This window comes from Micromesistius poutassou (assembly GCF_964030765.1).
Source record: "Micromesistius poutassou genome assembly, chromosome: 15".
NCBI lineage: Eukaryota > Metazoa > Chordata > Actinopteri > Gadiformes > Gadidae > Micromesistius > Micromesistius poutassou.
In genome coordinates, this window is record NC_140285.1 from 15,469,970 (window position 1) to 15,489,106 (window position 19,137).

The window sequence follows — 19,137 nt, forward strand, 5'->3', positions numbered from 1 at the left end:
AAGACCCTACAATCACCACCCACCCACCCCCCCCGCAGACGCTCTATGCACCTCATCACTGCAACAAGACCTGCCCGCCTCCCTGAGAGTGGTCTGACAGACAGACGGTCCACCAGCCTTCTGTCTGTGGCCCCTCAGGCCCCCGAGACCGAGTCAGGGGTCCCCTAACCTGAGGGAGGGCCGCATTTTTGTCACTGCTGCCGAGTATGTTGTCAGTATTATGTTTTTTTTAATACTTATTCTCTCTTTGTAATAGCGTTTTTTGTTTTTGTTTTTTTTGCAGAACAGTGGTGTAAAATATGGCGATTTGACTGTTTTGGTTACTTTTTCTCGTGCTGTGTACTCACATGTGCTTTGTTTTGTGCCAAATGATTATATTTGATTGCTTTTTGAATAAAATAAAAAAAGGAAGAGAGGAACATTTGGAATAACTGTTTTGTTTGGCACCTTCATAATGTAAGCCCTGTGACGTAACGAAAAAAAATCATGGAAAAGGAGACAATGAACAACATTTAATAAAATCTTTTTTCCATTTTCCCAAAAAACTGTTTTGTCTGTCTGTTTCAATAACATTGTGCAAAAAATAAAACTCACAAAAACAGCCAAGACACAAATGAACGTTCATCTCGTTCATCCGTCCCACACCAGTGGAGAGTGGGGTTCACTTCATTTCCTGTTGTCAGTGTAGTTCACTTTTAGTTCACAATGCAACACATGCAACAAACAACCAATCACATGCATTCCTCTTGGCTGCCCTCATAAGTATACATCCTTACTCACCAGACACTCCGGAAAGATCAATATTTACACGGACAATCATCTGTACACGTGTACTGTGGACCGAGTGGAAAACAATACAGCATGAAGACATATGCATATACACACGCACACACACACACACACACACACACACACACAACCACACACAACCACACACACACACACACACACACAAGCGCTCACTCATTAAGAACGTAAATCCCTTAAGGTCGTACAGCTGGTTTGCATCAGCAGTAGTAATGACATCACTTCACAGCTTTATCATTCTCTGTTTGGGTGGGGCACAAAAACATGTCCAGCTGTCTGAACGTGACACACTCCCTCTAACCATGTGCTACAGACCCGACCCATGTGACCAGCACATTATTCAGACAATTCATTAGAAGAGTTCATTCTCGTCATAAAGCATACAGTGACTCTCTGCATCAGCGGAGAGGCGAGGCCTGTGATGATGTGTTTTTGCCTTTCGACCGTTCACATTCCGGTGTTATTCATAACCCTCGTGTGTCATCACACCCCGTCTCGCTCCTCAGACGCTCATCGAAAGACTTTCCTCCCCACCGTCCGCACTGTCCTCCCCACCCCAGTGCCTCTAACCCCACCAGGCCAAACACCAGCAACTGCAAAGAGACGGCCAACGGAGACATGAGCATCAGACACAAGCGAGCCCAAACCTGTCGCCAACTAATGGCTCACTCCTGTCTCGTGCGTGGAAGTCCCCGCTGCATCGCTGCGCGTTGCCGTAATGCGGTTTGCGCGCAAAAGACATGCTGCTGAGTGCAAGCAGGCTTGTCTTATTTTACAATTCTCTCTCTGTCTGTCTCTGTCTCTCTCCCTTGCTCGCTCTCTCTCTCTCGCTGTGGTGAAAGAGAGAATCGAAACCATGACTGACAAGGTGCAGATGTTGTAGAATCACGGAGGGGAGAGAGTATGAGGGAGGGTATGTGTGTGGGTGGGGGGGGGGGGGCGGGGGGGCGGGGGAAGTGAGGGGTTAGGGTTTAAGGGTATCTCCCAGGTGACCCCAATCCCATTGGGCTCCACAACGACTTTGCTTCTCCCTGCTGCTGCTACACCCTTCTGCGTAGGAGCGGTCGTATCTCTGCGCATTAACCACCCCACCCATGTGCACTGGGGGACAGTGTGTGTGTGTGTGTGTGTGTGTGTGTGTGTGAGTGTGTGAGTGCACAGCCTTTTGGAACAAGTCAAACAGGACCACTCGAATATCAACAGACAAACACACTGACCAACACACACATACATACACACACACACACACACACACACACACACACACACACACACACACACACACACACCCAGCCAGACACACTGACAGACAGACAGTCTGTCTGTCTGTCAGTGTGTGTGTGTGTGTGAGCGGTCGGGCTCAGGGGTTATGATCACATCTCGGCTGGATGTTTTCACACCCGGGGCGGGGTCCCCCCACAATGTACTCACAGCTGCCAAGTACGTCATGATCCCCCCCTCCTCCTCCCCCCCCCTCACCCCCTGACCGCCAAGACACACTCTGCCCCCCCCCTCAGCGAGGGGGTGAGGGTCGGCCGGTTGACGGTGACCTGTGTTGACAGCGGATCAGGCTCAGCTCTGGATACAACGGCCCCGGTGCCCGCAGCAGACGGGCGTCACGGGGAGATGAACCCAGGTGGTTCTTCTTGGTAACATCACAGGACGCACTTTAGTAGACCAACAACAACCACCCCATGTTGTCTTTGAGCACGGGCCTGTGGGCCAGTCGCTGACTGGGAGTTGTGGCTCACGGCTGGACTAGTGAAACACCTTGGACGGCCGAAACACAACACACAGCCATCCTTTTTTTACAATGTGACAACAACTATAAGGGTGCAAGGTATTTCAAAGGTTTCATCCAAAAACGAAAGATAGTTGTGCTGTTCCCAGACTGGAACGACTAAAGCTAATGTAGCTAAAGTTCAATAAGGAAGGACGACGTTCCCCTTCTGTTCCTCCCAGCTCTATGTTGGGTTCTAAATTCCCTCGTGGTCATCGCAGGCCCCTCCCCTTCATCACTCAACCAATCAGGACCGCACGCATTAATCATGGTTTTAGCCTGGTTCTATCCTGGTTCCAGCCTGGTACAAGCCTGGTTCTAGCCTGGTTCTAGCCTGGTTCCAGCCTGGTACAAGCCTGGTTCTTGCCTGGTTCTAGCCTGGTACAAGCCTGGTTCTAGCCTGGTTCTAGCCTGGTTCTAGCCTGGTTCTTGCCTGGTTCTAGCCTGGTTGTAGCCTGGTTCTAGCCTGGTACAAGCCTGGTTCTAGCCTGGTTCTAGGCTAATAGTATCAGGGTAAAAACGTCACAACGATCTCTCTAAATGATGCCGTCAACAGATCCTGATAAACGTCCCCAAAAGATGGGCCTAGCTTCATTGTACCGACCCCGCTTGAAAAGGGACTCGTATTACCGCTACATGTATGCCGTCATGAGGGGGAAAAATGGCATAGCTACCAAAAAGGGGACGTGAGGTTAATGCTGTTTTATATGTTCTAATAGCTGCCCGCTCTGCATTACATCGGTGAGGGTGGGAAGACCTGGACCAATCTGTGTTTCCGTTAACATATGTAACTAACCACACTCATGTGGTGAGGCAGCCTAGTAGTGAGTCGTCGGGTCAGCACCCGCCTGACTCTCAGTCCATTCAGAACCAACAATGTGTGCTTGTAGGCAGCTGCCGAGGCTAACTAAGTGTCCTTTCTTCTTCCTTCATAGGCACGTCAAACCCTGTGTGCCTCAAGGCGGCCGGTCATAAGCAGGCTTCTCGACTCGGTGACCTCCGTTCCTCAGCGCCGCAACCCGCTGCCTCTAGGTGGCGCCGGAGCTCTGGCCGACCAGTCTGCTTCCCCCTGCTGGCGCCTCGTTCTTCTGTGATGCAACGGCCCTCTTCTTCACACTTGATCATTGTTGTTTGTTTTTTAACCTTTCTACAGATGTTGCTCCATCTGTGAGTTTTTTTGGGGGGGGTATTTTCAAGGTCAAATTCTGGGTTATCATTACTCATTCATTCCACTACATGACATCTGCAATCGCTGATCACAGAAAATTCATTCATTCATGAATTGAATGCTATGTTGTCATCATTAGGTGCAGTTCTCATCTGTCCGGGTAATAACTTTCACTACATGTATGGGGGAATCATATCATTCCCATGAAGAATAATTTGATGGTGACTCGTTGCCAAATGTTGTGGTTAATTTCAAATACTAGTTGACTGAACTAGTGTTTGAGCAACACGGCCTACCCAAGCGCTTCAGAGCGATTGGAGCGCTGGCTCCGAGGCTCTAGCTCTGCTCAGTGCATAGGTGTGGTTAGGGTGACAGAAGACAACAAACCATCTGTTATTTTTCGTTATGCTGCACCATACCCTGACGGAATGTTTTGGTATCATGAATCGATAGAAAGAGGCCTTCTTTAACATTGCCAGAGTGAAAAAGGAACACATCTTTACACAAAGTGCGGCTGAGAAAAGGAAGCTGGAGGCAGATTTATAATGCTTGTGTTTTGTCTATTCTTGGGAAAATATTAATGAAACCCTCAATGTAAACTTTATGATACAGTTATTGGAGTAGCTGATAACTTCAAGGATTTACATAGGATAACAAAAAAAAAAGTTAGAATATCTACACATGTAGACATCATGAAGGCACTGTGCAGTATGGCAAAGTGTATTTTGGGTTATGTTTTGGGTAGTATTGTGTAAAATTGGTTAGTTAACATGTTATAAGCTATATTTTCCTCTCAATGGCGGCAACACCCGTTACAGACCAGAATTATTTTCCAGGAGGAAGATATGCATGGTGCATATAATAAACAGACGGATCCAGGTTTATTGTGTTCTTACTTACTAGCCAATTAACTCACTTAGGTTAATTTCTAACTCACTGGACAGTTGGCCATCCATTACCATCCATTATATTACAAACAAGTATTCAGCAGCTCCCAAAGCCATATCTTGGTTTGTCCAACACAAGTAAACGCGTACGAACTGCCCTGGCTAGGGCAGTCATCTACCGAGCCAGATCCACAAGTTTGGATTCTGTGTTAACACGGAAAGATGGGAAAGAGAATTCATAAGGACTTAGGAAAAGACAACATTGGTGCTAAGAGAATCCGACTGCACCTACACTCGGCTACTGGATTATTATTTTGCCCCGTGCATTTTCAGCTTGTTGTTTCATGAAGGCTGTATAAACGTGGAAAACACATTGAAAAATACCATTTCATTACCATGTTTGAAATTGAATTGTGAGGGGGGGAGTTGAACAATGGCTGATTTATATCTGGACGCAGACAAGTAACCTGGGGTCTTCTAAAGGACCAAATCCTTTAGAGCAGTTTCAGTTTCAGTCTGCATCAGGGAAGGCAAGGGGAAAGTGTGACAAATAGAAAGAATTGCGATTTACCTCATCTGTGAAACATGGTGAAGGGAGAGTCAAAGTCTTTAGGGGTCTTATTAAAACTCATTCACTTTGGTTTTAAAGTTGAAACACTTTTTAATATAGAAACGGATTCATTCATGCATCAAAATAAACTGCATGTGTGTGTGTTTTAAAAGTATAAGCAAACCAAAACAAGCAAAACATTTTATTTAGTTTAACATTTTGTCAAAAAAAGGTTCAGCTTTGTTGATTCCAAAACCAGAACGAGAACCAGAAAAAAAAATGTAAACGTTTGAAAAAATAAATTCAGACTGCATCATGGGAAAGGAGAAGGAATGTGTTCTTTGGATGCGATGACGCTGTCCACATTACACACCGGACCCATTGAGAAGGTTAATATGCAGCAGCAGTGAAGTTGGTGTTCACACATTAGGGAGTAACCAGTAACACCCAACACATCCATGCTATAGCTATAGCCCGGCCCTGCCTAACTCCCAGCATTACCAGTAACACCCAACACATCCATGCTATAGCTATAGCCCGGCCCTGCCTAACTCCCAGCATTACTTCTCAACAATTGGCTATGTGACATATTACATATTTCTTCCTGTGTATTATATATTTTTCCTGTATATATACATTCATACTAAATCTTATTGAACCATCTTCAATTCAAATGTAGTTGGTACAGTGACAATGGACCATGCATGTATTCAGATAGGCCATGCCAAGGGTTCAAGTGAAAACCAAAGATTATTAGACGTTATATTTTGTCCCATAAACAATGGAAATCAGGACCCTGAGGGATAATCCATCTGCAGAAAGCAGTTCTGCTGTCATTTGTCTGTAAGGAAACATCTGCTGCAGCAAACTATGTGGAAGGAATTATCTCTTATTTTCCAGTCATGCAAGAGTGATACAAGATAAAGTCTAACAACCCCTTTATTACATTCATATATGCAGGCCTAAGTAAAGGATGCAAGGTAAGCAAGTAACTCCAGACGCCTTCAGGAAAAAAGATACTTCATAAATTAGATGACATTTCATTTAAAAAGAGTTCATATGATGAGTGATTGTACAATCTACACATTGACATCTGATTTGCATATCTATAATCAGCTTGAGATTGACGTCAGCTGCAAATAGCATGGCTGTCCTGAGCTGTGCACATAACACCACAAAATAATATTCACACTAACATTAAAAACATAATATTCACACTAACATTACAAACATAGTATTGACACTAACATTACAAACATAATATTGACATTAACATTACAAACATTATATTCCACAACAATTCTGCATCGCACAGCAGATGACCTTTGAACTCATAAGAAAGCCCTCATGGGTATGTGCGAGTATGAACAAATAGTCCCATTTGAAGAATATAATTTCAATCATGAGACACTAGTATTTAAAACGAACCACAACATTTATTGACAACACGTTTGGCGATAAGGCACCATCAGATGGGGGCGAGGGATCCAGACCAGATGATTCCCCCCTGCGAGTCTAGAACTGGTGTATGGAGGGCCTCTGCCCTGGAGGAAGTAATGGCTTTCTCTGTAGACAGGTGGAGCTTCATCCCGGAGGTGGAGGGGATGGAGGAGGGCTGACAACAACAGACAAGTGACCACCATGAATGAGAGATGTGTATATAAAATGCGTGTTGGAGCGCATTCATACTCCTGTTAATTGCATGAGGTCCTGATTGGTTGAGATATGAAGGGGAGGGGCTTGCGATGACCGCGTGGGAATTAAGAATCCCACACAGATCGAAGATAAACAGAAGGGGAATGTTGTCTCCCTGATTGAACTTTTGTATTAACAACCTAAGAATTCTGTGACGTACGGACATTGAAGGCCCAAACCCAGGTCTACTGTCGTTATTGTCTTAGAGCGCCCCCTACTGTGCTATCGCGGTAATGACGTTGAGCTGCATTCGCATAAACAAGTGATTCTCAGCCTTTTCGACCCGTGACCCCACTTCAGTCCTGCAAATGCATGCGACCCAGGTTTAGTGTTTTGTGCATTTGAAAACCCCTCAAATTGTTTTGACCCAGTCAACCTCTGCCGGTTATCAATGCCATGGTGAACATAGGGCCTAGTCACTTTGCTTCACGCTAAGTGAATAGTAGTCATTTGCTCGTGGGTATGAATCCTTAGGCATTCCGTTAGGCCTACTAATGGATCATCAAATCTATAGCTTATTTCAGCATCCTGCATCCCCAACACATGTGCATTATAACAGCATGCGTTTTTCAACGATGTCAGCATTGGGATAACAACTAAAAGATAAGTTTGTGTTTGTTTTTATTTTTTCCATTCGTAAATACAAGCATCAGGCATCTTGAATCTAATATAATCAATCAATCAAAAATGTATATATATACACGTGAACACTCTAAAAATAAACAAGATAACACTTTTTGCCTGGATTTAGGCCTATTTGTTTTTATTGCGTGACGAGACGACCGTCACGGGCCCTCAAACAATATCCCGAGTTTGCGATCTCAATCATGGGATATTGCCCAATATCCCAAGATAGCGAACCATTTCAATCAATTTGCGCCATATTAGGGAGGTTCACGTGTAACATATACGAAATATATATATATACAATTGAAATATATTGGATTGTATTATGTTTTACTGAAAACAAATAATACAAAATAAATGCAGTCAAGTAGAACACTGTGGTGTTCAAAGCTTTGTGGGTCTGTTAGTAAGCATGCGCTGAAAGCACGTGAATACATAACCGCGTTGTTCCTAGGCGCTCTGAACGCCTGGAACGGGATGCTCCAAAAAGGCGCTAATGGCGAGAGAGAGGGCGGTACTTTCAGTTTTCGGGTTTCGCGGTTTAGAGAGCGGGACATATATCAGTTTCCGTTACTTGTTTCGGGTATTGCTTTATCAAATTGTTCGTAAAAACTCCATATTCATTTTCATTGTCATTGTTGTTGTTATTCTTTTCATTTTCCTTTGTCCGCTTTGGGGAATTTTTAGCGGCGTACACTACAGTCCATCGAAAGTACAATACCGGATATTGCGTTAGGTGGACCGGGATAACGTGACAATACCTGACCCTCTCTCAGCGCAGTGGCCAATCAAGACACGGGGGTGTGTAAAGAAGGCGGGAGTTTAAGCTTTCCTGCTCCTGCGAAAATGTCGATGGATTAGCAGGTAAAGGAACGGCAGAACAAGCGGTGAGTCGAAATCATTTCACTGATGGTGACAGTTTATTGAAAGTGCTAACTGAAAATTTGAGAAAGACAGCTGCAGCAATTGTAAACGCCAACATTTCCCAACGGTGTTGTTTCTAGTAGATAAAGTGCATCGTCCCTCATTAAAGGTAAGTATTAAATAAATCCACTTTACACGCCTACTCTAATAAGCATCAGGGTTAATGTCTAGATAACCGTTCTAGATATATGCATGTTAAATATTACCACCCGCTACTTGTAGGCCAACGTGTCCGATTAATAGTTTGTGAACCAATTAAAACAATGGGACGCTGTGATGTGCGTCATAATAGAAGATGTTGGAGGATGTTGCGCACTTCTATTTACCTTTTCTCTTAATACACGCGCACACTGCATTATGATCCAGTAGTGTATATGTAATATAAATGTTTATCAGTGAAATATCACCTTTCATTGTTCCATCTCTGTATGCATAAAATGTATGTATGTATTATTAATAATAATAATAATAATAATAATAATAATGATAAAAACATGTATTATTAAATCATAGGCAAAATTTCACAGACATATGCTGTTCGCTTTTTTATTAGTTAGTTGTTATTATTGTTAGTTGTAACATTACTGTAGAAAAAAAAGCATGCTGACAATTTGACATATTTATGATTGAACAATAAATACCGATCAATGTTCAGTTGTGTTGGGCCCATAAGTCCAAGTAATTTTAATTCAATTACATTGGCCCAAAGTAAAAATATAAATGTATGATGTATGTGATGTAAAACTGATTGTTGTTGGCTAAACAGCGTGGAAATAAAATCAACATAAATAAGCAAAGTAGGCCTGTAGTTTTACCAATAGTTGTAATATATTTTCTGGAAATTAAAGTGCGTAGGCTATGCCCACAGTGTAATTTTTCTATGTAATTTCCATCCTTCCAGACGTTTCTATGCGATACGCACTTCTTATTACTGATGTAAACAAACCATCTAAAGCATTACTTTTGTTGACCTCGTGGTGGTGCCATTTTTCATGTTTTGACGTTTTTATTGTTATGATTGTCATGATTTAGAAAAATCATAAACCCTACCTATCTGGACGTCAAACCCATTGATTCGGCATACTGACGTACAATTTTGTGAGGCTAAAGTGATTATTAACAGCTGATATGAGGGCTGGGGTCCTTTTTTGTTTCAAATCAAATCTGACAAAATAAAATAATCCATGATCCCATGATCCAATACTTGGATCATCAGTCTTTTCAAAGTGTTAAGTTAAAATATTTTTTGACATTTAATGGTGGATCACTGTGCCTTCTTTTTTATTTTTTATATAAGATCCAAAGAAGATGAGCCTAGTGGCAGTGAAAGGTAAGTATCTCTGCACCTTCATGCATGTGACAAACGTAATTATTACACAACCCTTAGGGCGCACTCACACTAGGCCATCTGTACCATGCCCGAGTATGTTTGCCCCCTAAATTCTAGATCGTTTGGCTAGTGTGAGCACGCCATCCGTACTCAAGTACAGTTTAATTCCGTGGCCTCAGTACACTTCGGAGAGGTGTGCTCAGGCCACGGTACAGATGCTAATGAGTCGATACGCGCACACACACGGATATACAACTTATATGTACAAGAGGCAACCGTACTCAGGCCCAGTTGAGATTGCCTAGTGTGAGCCAGCGGCACAGGGGGGAGGGGCAATCGTACTTGAGTACGGTACAGGGCAACTTTGCCTAGTGTGAGTGCGCCCTAAAAAAGACAACTATTGATCCAGCTGCATAGAATAATGTATTTCTGGTGCTAAATCATAGCCTCGGAATACATTTCAATCCCAACAAACAATAACAATGAATCATGCTCAAACATGTCATTTCATGAAAAGCTGAAGGATCGAGGCCTTCGCTAGCACAGGGTGCAGTCAATGTGGAAATCATGAATAACAGGAAACAGAATATTGAGTTACAGAGGCAGCAAAATTCCACATCAATAAATATCTTGTTGTTTATGTCATGGCTACAACTGTTAACAGAAAATGAAACAGATGAAAACGGATAGTAAGCTTATAGTAGACCCATATATATATATATATATATACCCATGAGCTTTAAAAAAAAAAAAAAAAAAAAAATTATAATTTCTTGATGTGTAAAATTACATTAAAATTAGACAAACCCTGCCAGGACGTTTCATGGAAATTCAGATCATATCAAAACATTTTTTAATAATTATTCATGTCTAATGTCCAGATATGACACATGGGGGAGGTAGAGCAGGTTGACTTGTTACTGAAAGGTTGCTAGTTTGATCCCCGGCTCCTCCTAGCTGACTGTCGAGGTATCCCTGAGCAAGACACCTAACCTTGTAAGTCGCTTTGGACGAAAGCATCTGGTGAATGCCCTAAATATGAATATAAACAAAATAAAAATATGGGGTGGGTGTGCCTTAGCCGATATATGGACAGAGATGACCAGAAAATACTAATAGGGAAAAGTTTGTCTCTCACAGTCAAAATAAGCACAATTCTGTCATATTTCATAGTCAATAATGTTAAGCCCATATTCTTCCTGTAACCTTCAACAAATTTATACATAAAAAATGATTAGTAGATTATTAATTATTAGGGACGCAGGCTAGAACAGTGCTGTGCTTTGTGTACTTTAGGTAGAGCAACCAGAACAGGAAGTACAAAAATGGGTATTTTCCAGGGTCACATGGTTAAAGTCTGCCATTTCACACGAGCTGCATTCGTATCTACTCCGGCATTACACATAATCTGCAGGGAAATTACACCAGGGTTATGTTTTTGAGACAAAAATAGTGCTTCCTGGAAGACACCTTACAAAAGAGCCCTTTGATGGTGTAAATCTGAATGCCGAAATGTCTTAGATGTCATAGAAACGGTCATGTGCCTTTAAAACCAGAGGATTGAGAGGGGATCGCAGAGACACAGACAGCTGGGAGAGTCGCAGACAGAGGAACCAGGGTGTGTGTGTCTGTGTGTGTGTGTGTGTCTCGCTCGAGCTGGAGGAAAGAGGGGCAGAAGAGAGAGGGAGAGAGAGGAGGGAGAGAGACCCAATTAGAAGGAGAGCGAGGGGGGAAATGGGGACACGGCCGCGTCACAGAGCAGAGAAAAGGAAGCCATGGTAGCAGGTCCCCGTTAACTTGAGCTCTGCATGCGCTTAGTCTGCCTGTGTGGGCAGCTAGCAAGTGGGATACCAGAACTGGTTGAAGAAGTCGTGTTTATGTCAGCACAAAGATCAGAAAATGAAATGCTGCGTCACACTTGGAAAGAGGAATAGGTTGATAATGCATGCGCATGCCCAACTGTGTGTGTTTGTGTGTGTGTGAGTGTGTGTGACTTTGCGCCGGGCTGTTGGTGAGCTATGTGTGATCAGAATGAGTGGTGTTTACATGGGTATCGGTTCAGAGCAGCGTTCTAAGAGGAGCAACATGGTTGTTACAACAAGATGAACATCGAGCGTGCCTGTTTTTCAAAGGCAAGGGTAGGAAGAGAGAGGGATGCAGGCAGGAGATAGAGCGAGTGAAGGGAGAGCAGGTCAGAGAGTGAGAGAGAAACAGAGAGGGAGAGAGATTGTGGATTAGTTGCTACGTCACTTTTTCACGTCGGGGGGTAAACAGAAGCTAACATTACAGAAGCTCGGAGTCATCGGGTTCCTCCACCTGAGAGTGGACGCAACGCTTTTTCCGACATCCTCCTCCTCTTCATCCTCCTTGTCGGTAGTTTTGCTCTCTTTGCCTGTCGCTATTATGTGTGTCTGTGTGTGTGTGTGTGTGTGTGTGTGTGTGTGTGTGTGTGTGTGTGTCTGTGTGTGTGTGTGTGTGTGTGTGTGTGTGTGTGTGTGTGTGTGTGTGTGTGTGTGTGCTGCCTCTGCTCTGCCTGTGAGTTGGATTCAGGAGTTTCAACATGGATGCAGTAGAAGCAGAGTGTTGTTTAGATGTGATGGCTAGGTGTGTATCTAGGATGGGCACAAGTGCAGCAGAGGGGTTAACATCAGAACATTCTGGAGGGTTCTTGTTGTCGAGGCGAAGCGAATTCAGGAATGTTTTGCAGAGAATCATAGAGGTAACCGAGTGACGCTGTTTTGCCACAATCAATGTATTTGATGCAAAAGCTATATTTTAAACAAATTGCAGTCTAGCGCTCTATGCTCTCTGATTTGAAGGGATATGATGAAAGGTGTATGCTGGTGTGTGATATCGGAGTATAAATAGGTGCGAGGTAGAGGTAAACATCACGCTATTGTAGCAAATGACGCCTTTTTTTCTGTTACATTAAGCCTGGAGGATTTGGACATGTTGCTACGCAACATTCATACGGACATGTTATATAGTGCTGTTTTACCTGTGGTTCATTCCTGATTGAGTTCAAGGGCAGCCAAGAGGGTGCAGAGAAACACTCATTTGTACATTTATTCTACACCCAGCCTGCCAGTATGTGGTCTGTAAACAAACCGTTTCTGAGTGTGTGTGGCTCGTGATACTTGTGTCATAAGGTTGTTTTTTCATGCCTCACAGGGCCACCGGGACTTGCTGAAGCCTTTCCCAGGACACATTTGTTTCTGCGTAGTTAGGAGAGACAGAGGCTGGTGACGCAGTCATTTCTGGGCTGGACTTGTACCAGTACATGGCTTGTAGCCCTGTCTGTCCCTACCTCTCTCTCTCTCTCTCTCTCTCTCTCTCTCTCTCTCTCTCTTTGAAGAAGGAAGGAGCAAAACAGGCAATATGTCATCATAGACAAAGAGGGAAGAAGAAGGGAGAAGAGTTGTTTACCTTGCTGCTTTGGTGACTCTGCACTGGCAACTCTCCAATTCACATTCACTGTACTTCCTAAAGCTGCTGCATCGCACGCCTTTGAGCCAAAGCAGGATTCTCTTTGGCTAGGAGGATTTAATTTGGCTGCCCAAGCAGCGCTGGATTGGCCAGGCCCAAGCTCACGTCCATAATGCAATAATCTGATTGGTTGTGCATTTAAAGCAACAATGGTTGCTTGGGTTAATAAAGTATATGGACTGTAGTAAGGGTTATTGAGCGCTGAGCTAGTGAAGTTAACAGACAGCGTCCATTGTTCAACCGTCTTTGATAATAGCGTCCTCGAATGCAGACGACAGTACAGTCGCCAACTTAATTAAACTTCTAATTAGTACTAATATTTACTTTAGCGGCGGCTTCCGCTGCGAAGAAAGGCCGCCCCCACATTTAACCTAGCAGCCTATCAGAGGTAGCAAGCAGCTCAGAGCCCGGCCAGCCGCCCGGCCAGCCGCCAGGCCTCTTTCTGCGTGCTTCAAGATGACGCAGCAGAGGGGAACTTTGGACTTGGCTCTCACAGAACAGATGACTCAAGTCCTTTCTTTAGATCCAACCAAAACGTTTCCTAAAACCTTAAATGGCGCATGGCTACTCAAGCGGGGGTAGTTCGGGATTTTGGTCATCGGACCTCATTTCCGAGTGAGCCAGTGTGTTATTTATCATTGGAGACCCTTTTCAACACTCCTCATTTCAGGCTAGTGCAAGTCAAGGGGAACTGCTAGCCTGCCAATAAAAACAGTTTTACCCACTCCAAAGTACACCCGAGGCAAACCAATTATAATGCCCGACTATCGATGTAAATGTATGCGTTAATAGAATAGTGTTAGAAATAAACCTACCCTTGCATCGCATTGCATTTAGTTTATAATCCTTGTAGTTGGAAGCAAGCTATGGCAGCGGCGGACTGATATTACCTGGAGTGCGCTTCTCTGTTTACCTTCTGCTGTAGTGAATTGGTTGCTACACCGGAGCAAAGTGAAATTCCGCCGCTGCTGAGAAAGTAGTCCCACAAAATGTAATGTGATCATTGCGATACAAGGATAGTTTTATTTCTAATATTATTCTATCAACACAGACATTTACATCGATAGTCTGGCATTATAATTGGTTTGCCTCGGGTGTACTTTGGAGTGGGTAAAACTGTTTTTATTGGCAGGCTAGCAGTTCCCCTCGACTTGCGCTAGCCTAGCACCAGCGATTTCTGCAACTCGAAGGACTGAATCAGAAGTGTTGAAAACGGTCTCCAATGATAAATAACACACTGGCTCACTTGGAAATGAGACCCGATGTCTACCCCGAACTACCCCTTTGAGTCAACCTTTGCCTAACAAAGGTCTGCGTTTAGCCTTACTTCCTCTTTAAGATCTGTTTTTTCCATGTTAAGACACAAGTCATTTTGTTCCACACAACACAGGGTGGCCTTTCTGAGTGTCATGGGTCGTTTCTTCACTTCACTATTTTACGAAACTAACGCCTTTCAGAGTGGGTGGGTTAAAGATAGATAGGTACTGAAAGGTCACAGTAGCTTTAAAGACATCACACATCATACACAGGATTATAAATAAAAAGAGATCTACATGAATACTATGGACAATAAGAGATACTAAATGAAATAAAATGTCCACGTGAATGTGCTAAGGGCTGTATAGGCTTACAGTGAAAACATATTATAGAAGTAATACTCTAATAATAAATGTACTCATGCATATTGAAATGAGCAGATTTGTAACATGTTGGTGCTACAATGCATTCAATGGAAAAAAATCTTAAAATGATGTGATATTCTGAATGTAACTGTAAAATATTGGGGGGGGGGGGGGGGGGGGGGGGGGGGAGGTTCTGAGGTTAACGCACTATATACGTTGAAAGCGTTGGGACAGAGACGAAGACCGTGATCAGACACTGCTTACTTACAGCCACATAAACACAACCTCATCACAGGCCACCATCGGGTCACCAGGAAGTGACCACGATTCGGCTTTGGTCTACATCAAAGTGGATAAACTCATGTCTCAGGGGTCTTGGCGGTTCTCGATTGTTATAATCAAAGGGAACGTGTTGTTGAACAAAATCCAAAAGAGCTATCCCATCCTCCTAGCCTGGGCCACAGAGTCGGTCAGTTGGTGGTTTTCTCACCATGGAGAGAAAGTGCCCAGTTGACCTAGGAACACATCCGGGGCAGCAAGCCCATCAGTACAATAAAATGGAGGAAGAAAAGAGAATGTTCAGGAAACAGTAGTGTTAGCTAGCATAGGCACCTGGCAGACACAACACCGGGCTGCTATGTAGTGGGCCGGAAGTAGCTCAGGAGATAGAGCGGATTGGCTGGTAACTGGAAGTTCGATCCCCGGCTCCTCCTAGCTGAGTGTCGAGGTGTCACTGAGCGAGACGCGTCACCCAGACTGCTCCTGACCAGCTGGATGTCGCCGCGGCGTGGTCGAACTCGCCGTCGGTGTGTGGATGAATGTGGTTCTAAGTTGCTTTGGATAAAAGCGTCAGCAAACTCCCCTAAATGTGATGCAAGTGTAAATTAGGGATGTGAATAACATGGTCGAATAATCAGTGGGTGGTATGAACGACTAATCGATTATTCGATGTGTGCCGACATTCACAAAGGCAGCCATGGATCATCGGCAAGAAATCACTTAATATCTTAAACGCAAAAAAACAAACTTTAACAGTGATCAGTGTTTGTGTTGTATTCATATATATTACTATTTATGCTTGTGTATTGTGTATATTGTTTTTCTGTACATGATTAATAATAATAAAAAAAACGAATAGTGCTACAGAACCAACATTAGTTCCGTCCGTTAATTCTTGTTTATTTGAATGGGAAAAAATGTTAACAGTCCAAATGTTAAAAATCGACTTTGACCCTCAGGAACGAATAATCGAATAATCTAATATTCGGACCCATCCCTAGTGTAAATGTAGCGCTCACTGACACACTGCCTCCTCCTTGTCCCGCGCTGCAGCAGGGGGGCAGTCGGGAACCACCGCCACTGTGGCTCCGCCCCAACAGAGCAGAGGAAGAGGGGCGTGGCGTTGGTCAGCGCGGGGGCAGGCCGGTCGGGGTGCTCCGCTCAGACGTACAGGTGACACCACCACTGCATTGCTCCACCGTCTAGCCGTTGATGTTTTGATTTTTCAGATGCAGGCGTGTATCCGAAAATGTGTTCCCATGCAGCTGTATAGCTGTGTCTTACTGCTTCGTCGAATTCACACAGAAGTGATTGCATGCAATATTTGTATGTTTTGAATAATGGCTTAACGTCCGTCCTTCCCTCAGTTCAGCAGTACCACATCCATGACTAGTATAATGCTCGTTTCAAAAATCAGACTTAAGATTCAGCTCTGAAGTCTAATAGCAGACTCAAATCTGGGTAAACTTTACTCGCTTGTTTTGACCAATCAGGTTGCTGGAGGTGGTGATCAATAAACTCGTAAGTGGCGTACACAAACTCGTCCAGCAGTAGTAAACTGTAAAAAAGTAAAAAGTGTACAGGTTTCAAATCAACCCATTTTAGACTTTTAGAGGCTACTAAATAATTACATTACAATCCTCTGCTTAAAACGTCATCCACTGATGTGATTGAGTTTCTTATGTAGAACATCTCTTAACGAAACAGGAAACCAGGTGTAGCTCCGCCCCTTGCCACTGTTGGTTTCCTGCTTAGGCTTTTTTGTGTTTCCCCACAGTCTCTTTATCTCTTATAGCCCAGTAGTAAGTCACCTAGTCCCTGAAAATGAATATGGCCATAGATACTGTATGTCTATACCAGTGGCGGCTGGTGGTTTTTAAAGTGAGGGAGGAAGGACTGCACAAATCCACCAGTGGCAGCATTGTACTTTGAAAGCTGGTGGGCAGCATGTCTTGGACTACAAGGGCAGAAGGAAAGGATGCAAATCCAATTAGTCAAATCAGGCCTACTCTTGATTTGTAAAACTAAATAAAAAAATCTGGGCCTATCATTGGGCCTATTTTTGCCCTCAATGACTGAAGCTATTGGTTGTAATGTTTATTTTCAGCTACAATTGTTTTAAGAAAAATTAAGACACAAGACCAAAAGTGATTCCATTTAAAATGCATCATGCTCTGAATGGGGTTGGATCATGGATCATGCTTTAGAATGATCATACATAGCAAACTCTGTAGGTGGCGAAGAAGTAAAAGCTGCGTCACGTATTGAACTACACACATTTTCCATCTAGTTTCGACTGGCTTTTTGGATTGTCGGTGCCGTTAAAATAGTAAACGATTATAAAAACAATTTTAACGGCACAGACAATCCAGAGGTCTATTGGTTCATAGCGCAGCCAGGACTTCTTCTTATTGGTTCATAGCGCAGCCAGGGCTACAGCCTATTCGTGAATAGACGTTGACGCGATTCAGATCCCTTAGCTAGTCCCACCCACTCAGAGGAGGACTTTCCTCCTCTCTCCCATTGAACCCCATGTTATCCACCGGCCGCCAGTAGTGCCCGAGAAATGAATGGGAGTCAATGGAGGCCGAGGGAGGAACGTCCTCCCCGAAGTAATATTCAATAGGCGATAGGGGGTGCTAATGTCCCTTTACCCAGGGAAATGAAAATTACATATACAAAGGCATTAAAGTCAGTCATATTTAAGGGCATTAATTCATTACAGTAGTCTGGGCAATCTATCTTTTTTTATTCTCAACAATGTTAAGGAGGATCTTCCTCCCTCTCCTCACTGGAGAAGCCTCCACTGGTCTATACCAGCTGTCCCAGTTTTGTTATCTTCCCCAAATATATCAAATAGCATTATTGTACTTCAGTTTTGAGTGTTTAGTCCTTTAGCCTTCACTTTTAGACTTGCATGGTTGTATTCGGAAGAGAACACGTACACAATGCGTTGAACTTTTTCCACACTCATTTCATTGTGAATTGCATTCCTTAAACCATACATCGTTGTTGTTGCACTCCCAGCCACGAGAGAACGAGGATCCCGGGCCTGGATCACTGGATGATGGTAGCAAGTCTCTGGGGAGCTAGCACATAGGGTGGAGTCTTGATTACCTGGTGGGTGTGACTTTCAAACTAACACAGAAAATACCTAAGGGCAGCCTTTTCATATGTGCCTAACTTTTTCCTTGCTTCAGTTTGTTTGCGTCACAGGTGGAGCCGACCCTCAGAAATACTCCCCTTGGAAGCTGGTTTCCGATGGTGGCTTAGAGTGCGGTCATCCATCTAGCACCATTTGAAATCAGTGTTCTTGTGGTGGGATGTGAACTCCTCCCTCAGATGCTGGATGCGTGCCAGCAACACAGCAGCCCACACTAGGCGGGGGGGGGGGGGGGGGGGGGAGGAAAACAGGATTTCCTCACCCAGGAAGTGGCACCCACGGGCGGGCCGGAAGGACGCAGTTAGCAGTGACTCAGGGTTGTCAACTTTGGGTTTTTGGCTGGAGTGAGACTCTAAAATCTGACCGAATTGAATTGTTGACGGGGGGGGGGGGGGGGGGGGAGTGTGGGGTTGCGGGCTAACGGGATTGTTGACGGGGAGGGGGGGGGAGTGTGGGGTTGCGGGCTAACGGGATTGTTGACGGGGAGGGGGGGGGGGGGGGGGGGGCTGTGGCAGCGCTGCAATATAGCGGATCAAATGAAATCAACGATCAGGGAATACTGCTGTGAGAACGTTGTAAGGGGATGTCTTAAACTCCTCCCCTTTGATTAAAAACAATACACTGTGGTCTAGTCTAGTCAACAACAGAAAATTCACGGTAGTTGTTTTTTTTGGCATGACATTTGTTGTGTGTGCGTGACAGTGTGACATTGATGCTCAAAGCGTGAGTGTCACGCCAGATGTGTGAGAGTTGGCAACCCTGACTTAGTAGCAGAGATGCAGTTAGCAGTGACTCAGTAGCAGTGACGCAGTAGCAGGG

At 44.1% G+C, this 19,137-nt stretch overlaps 1 protein-coding gene across 1 annotated transcript in view; it reads left to right on the forward strand.

The window, feature by feature from the left end:
• The window catches only part of cd34 (CD34 molecule), an 8,094-nt gene extending 7,561 nt beyond the window's left edge, over positions 1-533 (forward strand). Inside the window, exon 7 of the mRNA XM_084479359.1 lies at positions 1-533. This exon is cut by the window's left edge and continues 1,601 nt beyond it. The gene's annotated coding sequence lies outside the window, so the exon portion shown is untranslated.
• Positions 534-19,137: the final 18,604 nt, after the last annotated feature.